This window comes from Triticum aestivum, chromosome 6D, assembly GCF_018294505.1.
Source record: "Triticum aestivum cultivar Chinese Spring chromosome 6D, IWGSC CS RefSeq v2.1, whole genome shotgun sequence".
NCBI classification, from domain to species: Eukaryota; Viridiplantae; Streptophyta; class Magnoliopsida; order Poales; family Poaceae; genus Triticum; species Triticum aestivum.
Genome location: NC_057811.1, coordinates 59814673 through 59829265, shown reverse-complemented (window position 1 = coordinate 59829265; position 14593 = coordinate 59814673).

Sequence of the window (14593 nt, the reverse complement as noted above, 5' to 3'; positions counted from 1 at the left end):
TACCCTACAGTGGCATCAAGAGCCGTGCTATGCGTAGATGCAGGTTTCGATCTAGAATGCATGGAGATGTATGGGTATTGCATAATATAATTAGGTAGTAGATGAGATCTATTGCTGAAAATTATTTATGCGGGTGACAGATGAAATCTGTTACCCGATGTTCTTGTTGCTTCCCTAGAATTTGCGTTTGCTCAATCTCGAGACAGCATGGTGGAATTTGACAAAGTTCTGGCAATCCGTGATCCTGATTGATCATGGAAGTGCTATCAGTTCTTTGGGTTCTGCCGTAGTCAGAAGAAAGATGAAATTCGCAAATGAAGGGGCATTGCAGATATGATCTGCACGAGGGTCATGCGTATGACGAAGTTTATTATGGGGCTCGAGATTTAGTTATCTCGTGTTTCATACACCCCGAGATGTTAATCTAGCAACTTGAATAATAATACTTGATGATAAAACATTGGTAGCTGCGGTTTAAGTCAAAACCTTAGAAGCCACGTAAAATAAAATTTTGCATAAACCGATTAGAGGCGTCTAACTTGGTTTTGCAGGATGTGCATGTGATGTGGTATAGCAATGCTCATATTCAATTTTATTATGTATGAGATGACTATATGATGTAATTAACATGACCTGCGTGTCATGATTCGGCATGATGGTTGGAGCCATATGATTGTCACTTTAATGACCTGCGTGTCAACCTTAATTAATGCACTTATTTTATTAGCTATAGAGATAGCAATATTATCTGGTGCATCGACAAGGTGGTGGCAATCTTCGTGAACGTGAACACCGACGCGAATGCCGAAGACGAAGAAATGAAATACTTCTCCGTCACAAAGGGCTATACCATATCATGCTATTATGAATTGCCTGAGATGTTTATCCCTTATGATGCACCCTTCTTGATTGCGCGGTAGTCGCTTTTTATTAGGGTGATCTCTCACTTAAAATATCAAAGTAGTTAGTGTTCACCCAAGTGTAGCACCGTCTGAAATTCGTATCTTTTCGGGGTGCGCCATGTACACATGAGCACGAACGAATCGAGAGGAATGAGGCGGGTGAGGTCAGACCTCGCAGCAAGATCACTTGGTTGTCTTTGACGTTCAGGCAGGAGAGTCCTGAGGTCGGAACACGCCCATCGAAAGATGAACAAGAATCACATAGAGATGTGATCGGCAAGTTGGCCTACCGATTGAAATTTGTGTCATCAGTGATGAACCCGCCAATGGCATCGAATAGAAATATGGATCTTGAATCACTCTAAATCAATTATGAGAGATATTGATTTGAGTGGGAGCGCACTGCTGAATTAGCATGTTTAATTCTCAGTGCAATTAATTATGAACACTGTCTAAGTGTTTCTTGCAAAATAGTTGTAGAATAATGGCTCGCGTTTCCACCTTCCCTGTTAAAATTGAATAGCTGTTAAATATCTGGTTAAAACTTTACGATTGGTAATGTAATATGAGGATTGTCCTCAAAAGTGCCGAGAAGGACTTTGTCCTATTGCATGCTTTCCGTATCCTCCCGCTAATGCTATGGATCATGTGACTCTCGTCCTTCGATCCAAAAGCTAGAATTCTGTTACGGTCAAGTGGAATATGTTTGCTTCCATGAAACCGAAACTTCGAAAGTTGGGATAGTTATATGATATTCATGGAACTGAAAATTATTTTCAGATACAAACAAAGCAATGTTTGTTTGCAAGTATTAGTAAAAGTGTTTACTATGCATTTGACTGTTGGGAAAGGGATCCAGAAGAACACCTCTCATATAATGAAAGGTGAATAAAACAACAACTTAAAGAGAAAGGAAGTGTCCAAAGGGTGTTAGTATGACTTACACGCCTAGGAAGTCCGGGGCTAACGCCACTCTTAAGTTGGGTGCTTCTTTTGCGAGTAGGAGAAATACTAAAAGTTAAACTGTTAGAAGTATAAAGGCAGAAAGAAAGATGACTGGAATATCCAGCTCATGTATGAATGTCATACAAGTTTTTGATGTATAGTAGGCTGGTCAAAGATATAGTTCTTGGGAATTATGGTTAAACATGTTAATCACTAATTCTTGGGTATTGTGAGTTAATCACAAAGATACCCGCTCGATTGCATTCTGTTACGAATCAATGTAAGAGCTACTATGGCCTAAAAAGACTAGCCTGAAATGAAGTTAAGGTATACACAGGGAACATAGTAAATGTTACTATACCTTCCATCAGTGTATTGCCGGCTATATTTATTTTCATAACTCATTTAGAGTTTTACAAACTCTAGCCCATTGCATAAGGTATCTTGCAAGAAGGTTGTTCATAAGAGAACTTTTTATGTTCGATGTTATGAATAACACAAGGGCCATACTTTCATTATGAATGAGATGTATGTTATGAATATTGATAATAATACAATACCTCTGGGTTTACTTTCATAATTCATTTTAGAGTTTCATACACTCTAGCACATTGCACAATGTTTGTTGCAAAAGAGTTGTTCATAAAAACAACAATTGTTGTTAAGTATTATGAATAACATGAAGGGCCATGCTTCCATCCAAGATGGCATGTATGTTATGAATATTGATGGTAATATGATACATCCATAACACTGACGCTAAATGTCGCAAGACTAAAAGAATACCACACAAGTGTGGCACTACATTTGGTCACATTGGAGAAACCCGCATGGAAAATTCCATTATGATGGATTTTGAAGTCTTTTTGATTTTGAATCATCTGACACTTGCAACTTTCCTCCGAAAAGTGAAGTGACTAAAATACTGTTCACAGGACATAAGGAACGAACAACAAACTTATTAGTGATCATACATTTGATGTGTGTAGTCCGATAAGTGTTGTTAGTGGTGGATTTATTTATCTTCAGAAATGACTCAAGTAGATATATGGATATTTACTTGATGAGACGTAAGTCTGGATCTTTTGAAATCATTCGAAAGGTTTTCAAAAATGAAGTAGAAGTTATTGTAACGAGAAAATTATGTTTCTACAATTCGATTGCAGAAAGGAAAGTTTGAGTTACAAGTTTAGCGAATGTCTAATGAGTTGTGAAAGGGGTTTCATAAACTTGCACCTCCCGGAACACCACTTCAAGTGGAAAGTCCGTGAAGATGTAATCGAACCATTTATGACATGGTAAGATAAAAGATGACATAAATAAATTTTCCATTATCCCTTTTAAAGAGTGATGCTTTAGAGACTACGGCTTTTACACTGAAAAGAGCTTCATCAGGTCTGTTGAAATGAAGCCATGGTATGGTACGCCCAACCATGTTGTATCTTTTCTTAACATTTGGAATATGGGGCTTGTGTAAAAGGTTACAAACTTATTCCAAATCAGACAAGTGCTACTTTGTAGGTTATCCCAAGTCATTGGGTATTCCTCCCTCACTATACCGAGGCAAATAGGTTTGCCACAAAGAACAATATGCTTTAAAAGAGAATGGTTCTTTCAATAAGGTGAGTGGGAGAATAGTGCAACTCGACGAGATAAACAGTATCTACGTTATCAGATCAAAGGAAAGAGACCTTGGAAGTAATTCCAGAGTTTCCTACTGCGACTGATATGGAAGTCTCTACAATAAAATGTATGAACTTCGCTCGAACTTGCAGCTGAACCACGTAGGCAAGGCTCGTGCAAACCTCTCAGGTGCGCAAACGAGATATTGTTCTTAGACAACATTATACCTACGATACACAAGGAAGCGTTGATGGGCCCTGACTCCGGAGTTGGCTAAATGCCAATACAACCCGAGTTAGTTTCCATATAAGTGATTCAAGATTAAAACCTTGATACACCTTTCGGAAGACTTAGAGTCTAACGAATATTTATGGAACTTAAAACTGATACGGATAAAATGTTTTATCCATAAAGCTCGACTTGTTGAAATAACAAGTTCAAGAGTTGACTACGATGAGGTTGTTTTCATCGTAGCGATGCTTAAAGTCGGTTCGGGTTGAAGTAGCAATTAATAGATATTTCAATCATGAGATATGAAACATGGATGACAATAGGATTTCCATCTGATGGAAATGAAACCAAGGACTTGCATGTGTTACAGTCCAAAGCATTTTGTCTGTCCAGAGGATGCTAGTAAGGGTGCAAACTTCAGAGTTCCAGCGATGGACAGAAGAGAGCAAAATGGAGTTGGAATCTTCGTGCTTTGATGAAATGATCAAAGGGGTTTGACTTCATCAATGGGTAACGAAGATGCTTGTAATTCAAGAAAGTAAGTGGGAGCGTAATAATATTTCTAAAAACCTTGTGTGCTTGACACATTGTTAATTGGAAATAAATTTCTTGACACGAATTAGGACTTCATTTGAAAATAGTTTTTTGATGAAGTGCTTAGGCTAAATAGCCTCAATATTAGGCATAATGATCTATGAAGATAGATTTACCTAATAGGGCTAAGCAATGAATACATATTGACAAGGTGCTAAAACCTTTTAGTATTTAAAACTGCCAGGGAGTGATTCTTGCCGGAGTCACATGGAAGAGTTTTTTGCAAGACTCGGTGTCCCAAAACACTGATGAGCAAAATACATGATGCAGATTCCACACACTTTTGTGTTTGGATTAATCATGTATTCCATGGTATGTAAAACAACCAGATATGTCCGATACTCCCAAGGTGTTGCGAGTATGGATACCAAAGTGATCAAATTACTGATCATGGGACAACAGTGAAAGATGTCACAGAGTACTAGAGTAAGTACTGATGACATGGTTTTCTCGCAAGCAGAGATCATGAAGAGTTCGTTGTAAAATGTTACATCGATACAGTCTTCATCTTTTCTCCATGCGATTTTCGATTTAAATTAAGGGTTTTGTGTAACACACAATGTGGTGGCACAGTTAGTTGGAATTTGTTCAAACTAATTACTGTGGCGAATTCTATAATAAGGGCTAAGTATGTTGACGCTTTAGAAGCGACAAAGAAGATGTTGAATCATATAGTTCATTCATGAACTTAGTATGGTTCCAAGATGGCTTCTGACAATGAGACACTACTGCAGGTAGTTGCTCCATAACTCAGCGTGACGAATCCAGGTTCGACCTGTGATTCACATACATACAAATCCAAGTCCACACAAAATATGAATTTTGTGAAAACGTGAAAACGCGAGGACATGCAAAGATACACACGGAGCTGAAGTCGTCAGATTCGTTGGACATCAGGCTATACCACAAGCGAAGCATATTTACACCGGTGCCACAGGTGTGAAGTGCATTAGCATTAACTAGATTATTGACTCTAGTGCAAGTGGGAGTCTGTAGGAGATATGCCCTAGAGGCAATAATAAATGATATTATTTATCTCCAAGTTCATAATTATGTTTTATGTTCCATGCTATAACTGCTATGGTTCTCGAGTCTGCAATAACACGAGGCTCGGAGGAAGACTCATATGCACGTGTGGAATAATAAACGGTAAGAAGTATTCTTAGTCTGGCCTCTAAGACTAGCTCAAGTGTTGCATGATGGTTCTGTTTTCCTGATCATGGGCATGTCAATGCCAGCAACTTTGAGGGCACAATGTTAAGAGAACATTTGTGTTGAATCGACCCGGATTGATCTTATGCTATGAGATACTTTCGTCACAAGTTAATGGTTTATAACACATAGATAGTTAATGTTTCCATAATTCCTTAGACCATGAGAGTATCGAGTTTCTTCATGCTTGCTTCGTGAACTTTGGGGTTTGTTAAACGTCATCCGTAACTGGATGGCTATTACGGCGGCTTACGGGTTCATGGGAAAGTATGTTAAGTAACTTGATAGCTCGAGATTGGGATTTTCTCCTCCGACGATCGAGAGATATAGTCGGGCCCTCTCGGTTTTACGGTCTCCATCATCGTCTGGCCAGACACTTTGTGATTTGATCACGGGGATGCCGGAACACGAAACGAGAAAAGAGAACAAAACCAGTAACGAGGTAACTAGCATAGTGGACAAGTTGTTGATCCACGGAAATGCCAACATGTCTCACCTCGGGTATTTGTAACATATCGCGAAGCAACAGGAATAGCACACGGCAACTGGAGGTTCACTCGAATATTTATTCGTGTGGGTATAGGGGTCAATATGGGTGTCCACGGCTCCGATGTTGATCATTGATCGGAAGGGGTTCCGGGTCATGTCTATACTTCACCGAACCTATAGGGTCACATGCTTAAGGGTCATCTATCTGCTGAATACTAGACAGGGAGTCTGAGAGAAAATCACCGAAAAAGTTTCGGACACCGAAAAGTTTCAGACAGCGGAATCGTACCGCAGAGAGAGGTCATCGGATAAGTTTCGATGATACCGAAAAGTTGTTTCGGGATACACCATTAAGTCAAATTGGTTTCGGCACATGCCTGATAATTCTTGGAGGATGCCAGAATCATTCTGGAAGCTTTTTGGAATTTTCTGAGATAAAAACTGGAAATGTTCCAGAGCTGCCGGAGCCACTTCAGATGCGTTTCGCAGATGAAAATCACTAAAACCGGAATTGTTTCGGAACGCTTTGAAAATCATTTTAGTGGGTACTGGAAATGTTCTAAGCCCACATAAATATTTTCAGTTCGAACGGACGCTGAAAAATGTTGTCGTGAATAGTGAAAATCAGCTTTATGGTTACTTTATGGAAAGCCACCTTTTGGGGCTTTGCTCCAAAAGATCTTGGGGATGACATGGATGGATAGGAGCCATTTTTTGGGCCCCTCATGGGGGTGTGGCCGGCCACATGGGGTATCCCCCCTTGGGGACCCTCTTGTTGATTGGTTTCACTCCTAGGTCCTTGTGGAAGGACTTCATTCATGTGCATTTTGGGTTTTTTGTGAAACTACCCTACCCCCTTGGGATTTCCTATAAATAGAGGTGGAGGGGCAGCCCTCCACACTCATCCCTTGCTCTCATACACATGCCATGCATTATATGGCTTCTTCTCTCCCTCCCACGAAAAGAGTTTCGTAGAGCCGTAAGGCTGTCTGGGTTCCGGCAGGAACTAGTTCTGGACGGTGAAGCCCTGCCGGATAGATGACACCGTATGTGTGCAACTCTGTAGAGAGATCGTAGTTTCGGTCTTAGTTCGTGAGTGCCTCCCGAAGGGCTGTCCGTGTGACGGTCCGAGTTTCGAAGGTCCTCCCGAAGGGCTGTCCGAGTGACCGTTCGAGTTTTGAAGGTCCTCCCGAAGGGCTGTCCGCGACACCGTCCGGGGGGCTGTTCGACCGCCTCCCGGAGGGCTGTCTGAGGAGCAGATGAGGGTATACATCCTCGCGGTTGGGAGGTTGTAAATCCTAGCTGCGGGGATCTGCACCGCCGATCGTCATCGACTCTACTTCCCGCTACGCTACGAGTCGGTAACGAAAAAGATCAAACCATGTATGCAGTCTCCATAGTGGTCCTGGGCTGGTGCGTAGGTCGGAATTTTTTTGTTTTCTGTCGTGTTACCCTACACCTTTTTCTGAACATTACTCTTTTAATGTGGAAACAATTTATAGTAGTCGAGTTTCTTATGATACTCCCACTATTCCGAATGAGAAGAATTTTGCTTGTGTAGAGAGTAGTAAATTTTCTATGCTTGTAGATCATGAAAAGAATGTTTTAGGTGCTGGTTATATTGTTGAATTCATTCATGATGCTACTGAAAATTATTATGAGGGAGGAATATATGCTTGTTGGAATTGCAATAATATCAAGTTTCCTCTCTATGTGCTTAAATTTTTGAAGTTATGCTTGTTTTGCCTTCCTATGCTAGTTGATTATTGTTCCCATAAATTGTTTGCTCACAAAATCCCTACGCATAGGAAGTGGGTTAGACGTAAATTTGCTAGTCATATTCTTCATGATGCTCTCTTTATGTTTCAATTCTTATCTTTTATGTGAGCATCATTGAAATCATGATGCCTAGCTAGGGGCGTTAAACGATAGCGCTTGTTGGGAGGCAACCCAATTTTATTTTAGTTTCTTGATTTTTGGTTCTGTTTAGTAATAAATAATCCATATAGCTTCTGTTTAGATGTGGTTTTATGTTATAATTAGTGTTTGTGCCAAGTAGAACCTTTGGGAAGACTTGGGTGAAGTCTTTATGACCATGCTGTAAAAAAACAGAAACTTTAGCGCTCACGAGATTAGCTAAACCTTTTTACTGGAGAGTGCTATTTAGTTGATTATTTTTGCAGATGATTACTAGACAAATTCCTCAGGTCTACCAATTTAGTTTATAATTTTTGGGGTTCCAGAAGTTTGCGTTAGTTACAGATTACTACAGACTGTTCTGTTTTTGACAGATTCTGTTTTTCGTGTGTTGTTTGCTTATTTTGATGGCTCTATGGTTAGTAAAATAGTTTATAAACAATAGAGAAGTTGGAATACAGTAGGTTTAACACCAATATAAATAAATAATGAGTTCATTACAGTACCACGAAGTGGTGCTTTGTTTTCTTTCGCTAACGGAGCTTATGAGTTTTCTGTTAAGTTTTGTGTTGTGAAGTTTTCAAGTTTTGGGTAAAGATTCGATGGACTATGGAATAAGGAGTGGAAAGAGCCTAAGCTTGGGGATGCCCAAGGCACCCCAAGGTAATATTCAAGGACAACCAAGAGCCTAAGCTTGGGGATGCCCTGGATGGCATCCCCTCTTTCGTGTTCGTTCATCTGTAACTTTACTTGGAGCTATATTTTTATTCACCACATGATATGTGTTTTGCTTGGAGCGTCATTTTGTTTTATTTAGCTTTGCTTTCTGTTTGAATAAAATGCCAAGATCTGAAATTATTAAATGGGAGAGTCTTCACATAGTTGTATAATTATTTAACTACTCATTGGTCTTCACTCATATCTTTTTGGAGTAGTTTGTCGTTTGCTCTAGTGCTTCACTTATATCTTTTAGAGCACAATGGTGGTTTTATTTTGAAGAAATATATGAAATCTCATGCTTCACTTATATTATTTTGAGAGTCTTAAGAAGCATGGCAATGTGCTTAATCCTAATATGCTAGGTATTCAAGACTAGTGAAAACTTTCTTATGTGTGTGTTGAATACTAAGAGAAGTTTGATGCTTGATGATTGTTTTGAGATATGGATATGGTGATATTAGAGTCATGCTAGTTGAGTAGTTGTGAATTTGAGAAATACTTGAGTTAAAGTCTGTGATTCCCGTAGCATGCACGTATGGTGAACCGTTATGTGATGAAGTCGGAGCATGATTTATTTATTGATTGTCTTCCTTATGAGTGGCGGTCGGGGACGAGCGATGGTCTTTTCAATCTATACCCCTAGGAGCATGCGCGTAATACTTTGCTTTGATAACTTGTAGATTTTTGCAATAAGTATATGAGTTCTTTATGACTAATGTTGAGTCCATGGATTATACACACTCTTCTTCCTTCCACCATTGCTAGCCTCTCTAATACCGCACACTTTTCGCCGGTATCATACACCCACCATAAACCTTCCTCAAAACAGCCACCATACCTGCCTATCATGGCATTTCCATAGCCATTCCGAGATATATTGCCATGCAACTTTCCACCGTTCCATTTATTATGACACGCTCCATCATTGTCATATTGCTTTGCATGATCATGTAGTTGACATCGTATTTGTGGCAAAGCCACCGTTCATAATTCTTTCATACATGTCACTCTTGATTCATTGCATATCCCGGTACACCGCCGGATTCATATAGAGTCATATTTTGTTCAAAGTATCAAGTTGTAATTGTTGAGTTGTAAGAAAATAAAAGTGTGATGATCATCATTTTTAGAGCATGGTCCCAAGTGAGGAAAGGATGATGGAGACTATGATTCCCACACAAGTTGGGATGAGACTCCGGACGAAAAAGAAAAAAAAAGAAAAGAAAAGAGGCAAAAAAAGAAGAGAAAAAAGACCCAAATAAAAAAATGAGAGAAAAAGAGAGAAGGGAAAATGCTACTATCCTTTTACCACACTTGTGCTTCAAAGTAACACCATGATCTTCATGATAGAGAGTCTCCTATGTTGTCACTTTCATATACTACTGGGAATTTTACATTATAGAACTTGGCTTGTATATTCCAATGATGGGCTTCCTCAAAATGCCCTAGGTCTTCGTGAGCAAGCGATTTGGATGCACACCCACTTAGTTTCTTTTGTTGAGCTTTCATATACTTATAGCTCTAGTGCATCCGTTGCATGGCAATCCCTACTCACTCACATTGATATCTATTGATGGGCATATCCATAGCCCATTGATACGCCTAGTTGATGTGAGACTATCTTCTCCTTTTTGTCTTCTCCACAACCATCGTTCTATTCCACATATAGTGCTATGTCCATGGCTCACGCTCATGTATTGCGTGAAGATTGAAAAAGTTTGAGAACGTCAAAAGTATGAAACAATTGCTTGGCTTGTCATCGGGGTTGTGCATGATTTAAATACTTTGTGTGGTGAAGATAGAGCATAGCCAGACTATATGATTTTGTAGGGATAACTTTCTTTGGCCATGTTATTTTGAGAAGACATAAATGCTTAGTTAGTATGCTTGAAGTATTATTACTTTTATGTCAATATGAACTTTTATCCTGAATCTTTCGAATCTGAATATTCATACCACAATTAAGAAGAATTACATTGAAATTATGCCAAGTAGCATTCCACATCAAAAATTCTGTTTTTATCATTTACCTACTCGAGGACGAGCAGGAATTAAGCTTGGGGATGCTGATACGTCTCCAACGTATCTATAATTTTTGATTGTTCCATGCTATTATATTATCTATCTTGGATGTTTATGGGCTTTATATTACACTTTTATATTATTTTTGGGACTAACCTATTGACCCAGAGCCCAGTGCCAGTTCCTGTTTTTTCCCTTGTTTCAGTGTTTCGAAGAAAAGGAATATAGAACGGAGTCGAAACGGAATGAAACCTTCCGAAGAAGTTATTTTTGGAAGGAAAGCAACCTGATAGACTTGGAGTGCACGTCAGGAAATAAACGAGGGAGCCATGAGGTAGGGGGGCGCGCCCACCCCCCTAGGGCGCGCCCTCCACCCTCGTGGGCCCCTCGTTGCTCCCCTGACGTACTTCTTCCACCTATATATCTCCATATACCCTAAGAACTTCGGGGAACAGAAGAGATCGGGAGTTCCGCCGCCGCAAGCCTCTGTAGCCACCAAAAACCAATCGGGACCCTGTTCCGGCACCCTGCCGGAGGGGGGAACCCTCACCGGTGGCCATCTTCATCATCCCGGCGCTCTCCATGACGAGGAGGGAGTAGTTCACCCTCGGGGCTGAGGGTATGTACCAGTAGCTATGTGTTTGATCTCTCTCTCGTGTTCTTGATTTGGCATGATCTTGATGTATCGCGAGCTTTGCTATTATAGTTGGATCTTATGTTTCTTCTCCCCCTCTACTCTCTTGTAATTGATTGAGTTTTCCCTTTGAAGTTATCTTATCGGATTGAGTCTTTAATGATTTGAGCACACTTGATGTATGTCTTGCCGTGTGTATCTGTGGTGACAATGGGATAACACGTGATTCACTTGATGTATGTTTTGGTGATCAACTTGCGATTTCCGCCCATGAACCTATGCATAGGGGTTGGCACACGTTTTCGTCTTGATTCCCCGGTAGAAACTTTGGGGCACTCTTTGAGGTTCTATGTGTTGGTTGAATAGATGAATCTGAGATTGTGTGATGCATATCGTATAATCATACCCACGGATACTTGACGTGACATTGGAGTATCTAGGTGACATTAGGGTTTTGGTTGATTTGTGTCTTAAGGTGTTATTCTAGTACGAACTCTAGGGCTGTTTGTGACACTTATAGGAATAGCCCAACGGATTGATTGGAAAGAATAACTTTGAGGTGGTTTCGTACCCTACCATAATCTCTTCGTTTGTTCTCCGCTATTAGTGACTTTGGAGTGACTCTTCGTTGCATGTTGAGGGATAGTTATATGATCCAATTATGTTATTATTGTTGAGAGAACTTGCACTAGTGAAAGTATGAACCCTATGCCTTGTTTCCTAGCATTGCAATACCGTTTATGCTCACTTTTATCATTAGTTACCTTGCTGTTTTTATATTTTCAGGTTACAAAAACCTATATCTACCATCCATATTGCACTTGTATCACCATCTCTTCGCCGAACTAGTGCACCTATACAATTTGCCATTGTATTGGGTGTGTTGGGGACACAAGAGACTCTTTGTTATTTCGTTGCAGGGTTGCTTGAGAGAGACCATCTTCATCCTACGCCTCCCATGGATTGATAAACCTTAGGTCATCCACTTGAGGGAAATTTGCTACTGTCCTACAAACCTCTGCACTTGGAGGCCCAACAACGTCTACAAGAACAAGGTTGCGTAGTAGACATCAATGTCCCGTCCCCGTCCTCACCGCCCTCGATCGCTCGCGCCGATCTCGTCGCCGACACCATCGTGGTGAGCCTCTTGTTCTTATCTTCTTTCTAAAAGAAAAAAGTTCTTACTTGTATGATTTAGATAGATACTTGTATAATTTCTTACTTTTATTATTGTTTGTTATTATATAGTGCGATGGATTTGGTATCAGCCTCCGTCGGCCCTAGTCCTATCTATGATTTGGATGTGGTATATATTATCTTTTATAAATTTGGTTCATTTAGTGTTTACGACAATTATGCCGACCAACGTGACATAGATGTTTTTATCTAGGAGGTATGTGAACCGGAAATTCCAACCGACTCTATTGTCGAGAGTTTAAATTTAGTTGAAGAAGAAAACAATTACTGAAGGAAAAATTGAAAAGAATTGAGGAGGAGAAGATGAGATTGGAGTTGCATGTTGCGGATGTTGGCGATGATTACAAGATCAAGATGGATGCAATGCGCTTGAAGATTTGAAAGATTAGAAAATATGCCATTCATACCGAGGCTTGGTATCATTATGCCTTTGGATCAATTATTACCTTAGTTGCGATTATGATCACATTTGTTGTTGCATTGAAATATTTTACATAGTTTCAATGTATGGTTTAATTAGATGATCTAGAGAGCTATATATATGTTGTTCAATGAGAACTATATATGTATGAACTTTATGTATTTATTTTTTGAGTAATAACATTTGATCACTACTGTACTTTAATTTTAATGTGATGATGAAATTCTATTAATTTGGTCACTTCTGTATTCATGATATTCTGTAATGGTTTTTGACACATTTAATTTTATATAATGCACGTAGATGAACCGGCAATGGATGTATGGTGACAGACGCACCTCCGAGTACATTAAGGGCGTGCATAATTTTCTCGATGTGGCTGAGGCAAACAAGCAGAATGGTTTTATGTGTTGTCCATGCCCTATATGTGGGAATACGAAGTCTTCTCTTATCGGAAAATCCTTCACACCCACCTGCTTTATAAGGGTTTCATGCCACACTATAATGTTTGGACCAAGCACGGAGAAAGAGGGGTTATGATGGAAGACAACGAAGAATAAGAGGATGGTGACAACTATGTGCCCCCTGAATACGGTGATGCTGCAACGGGGGAAGCTGAAAATCAAGAGGAACCAGATGATGTGCCCGATGATGATCTTCGCCGAGTCACTGTTGATGCAAAGAGACAATGCGAAAGTGAAAAGGAGAAGTTGAAGTTGAAGATCGATCGCATGTTAGAGGATCACAAAAAAGGGTTGTACCCCGATTGCGAAGATGGCAACACAAAGCTCGGTACCACACTGAAATTGCTGCAATGGAAGGCAGAGAATGGTGTACCTGACAAAGGATTTGAGAAGCTACTGAAAATATTGAAGAAGAAGCTTCCAAAGGATAACGAATTGCCCGACAGTACGTACACAACAAAGAAGGTTGTATGCCCTCTAGGATTGGAGGTGCAGAAGATACATGCATGCCCTAATGACTGCATCCTCTACTGCGGTGCGTATGAGGATTTGAACGCATGTCTGGTATGTAGTGCATTGCGGTATAAGATCAGACGAGATGACCCTGGTGATGTTGGCAGCGAGCGCCCTAGGAAGAGGGTTCCTGCCAAGGTGATGTGGTATGCTCCTATAATACCACGGTTGAAACGTCTGTCCAGAAACAAAGAGCATGCCAAGTTGATGTGATGGCACAAAGAGGACCGTAAGAAAGACGAGAAGTTGAGAGCACCCGCTGACGGGTCGCAGTGGAGAAAAATCGAGAGAAAGTGGGGGGAATTTACAATTGACGCAAGGAACATATGGTTTGATTTAAGCACGGATGGTATTAATCCTTTTGGGGAGCAGAGCAACAATCACAGCACCTGGCCCGTGACTCTATGTATCTATAACCTTCCTCCTTGGTTGTGCATGAAGCGAAAGTTCATTATGATGCCAGTTCTCATCCAAGGCCCTAAGCAACCCAACAACGACATTGATGTGTACTAAGGCAATTAGTTGAAGAACTTTTACAGCTGTGGAATGGAAACGGTGTACGTGTGTGGGATGAGCACAAGCAGCAGGAATTTGACCTACATGCGTTGCTGTTTGTAACCATCAATGATTGGCCTGCTCTCGGTAACCTTTCAGGACAGACAAACAAGGGATACCACACATGCACGCACTGTTTAGATGACACCGAAAG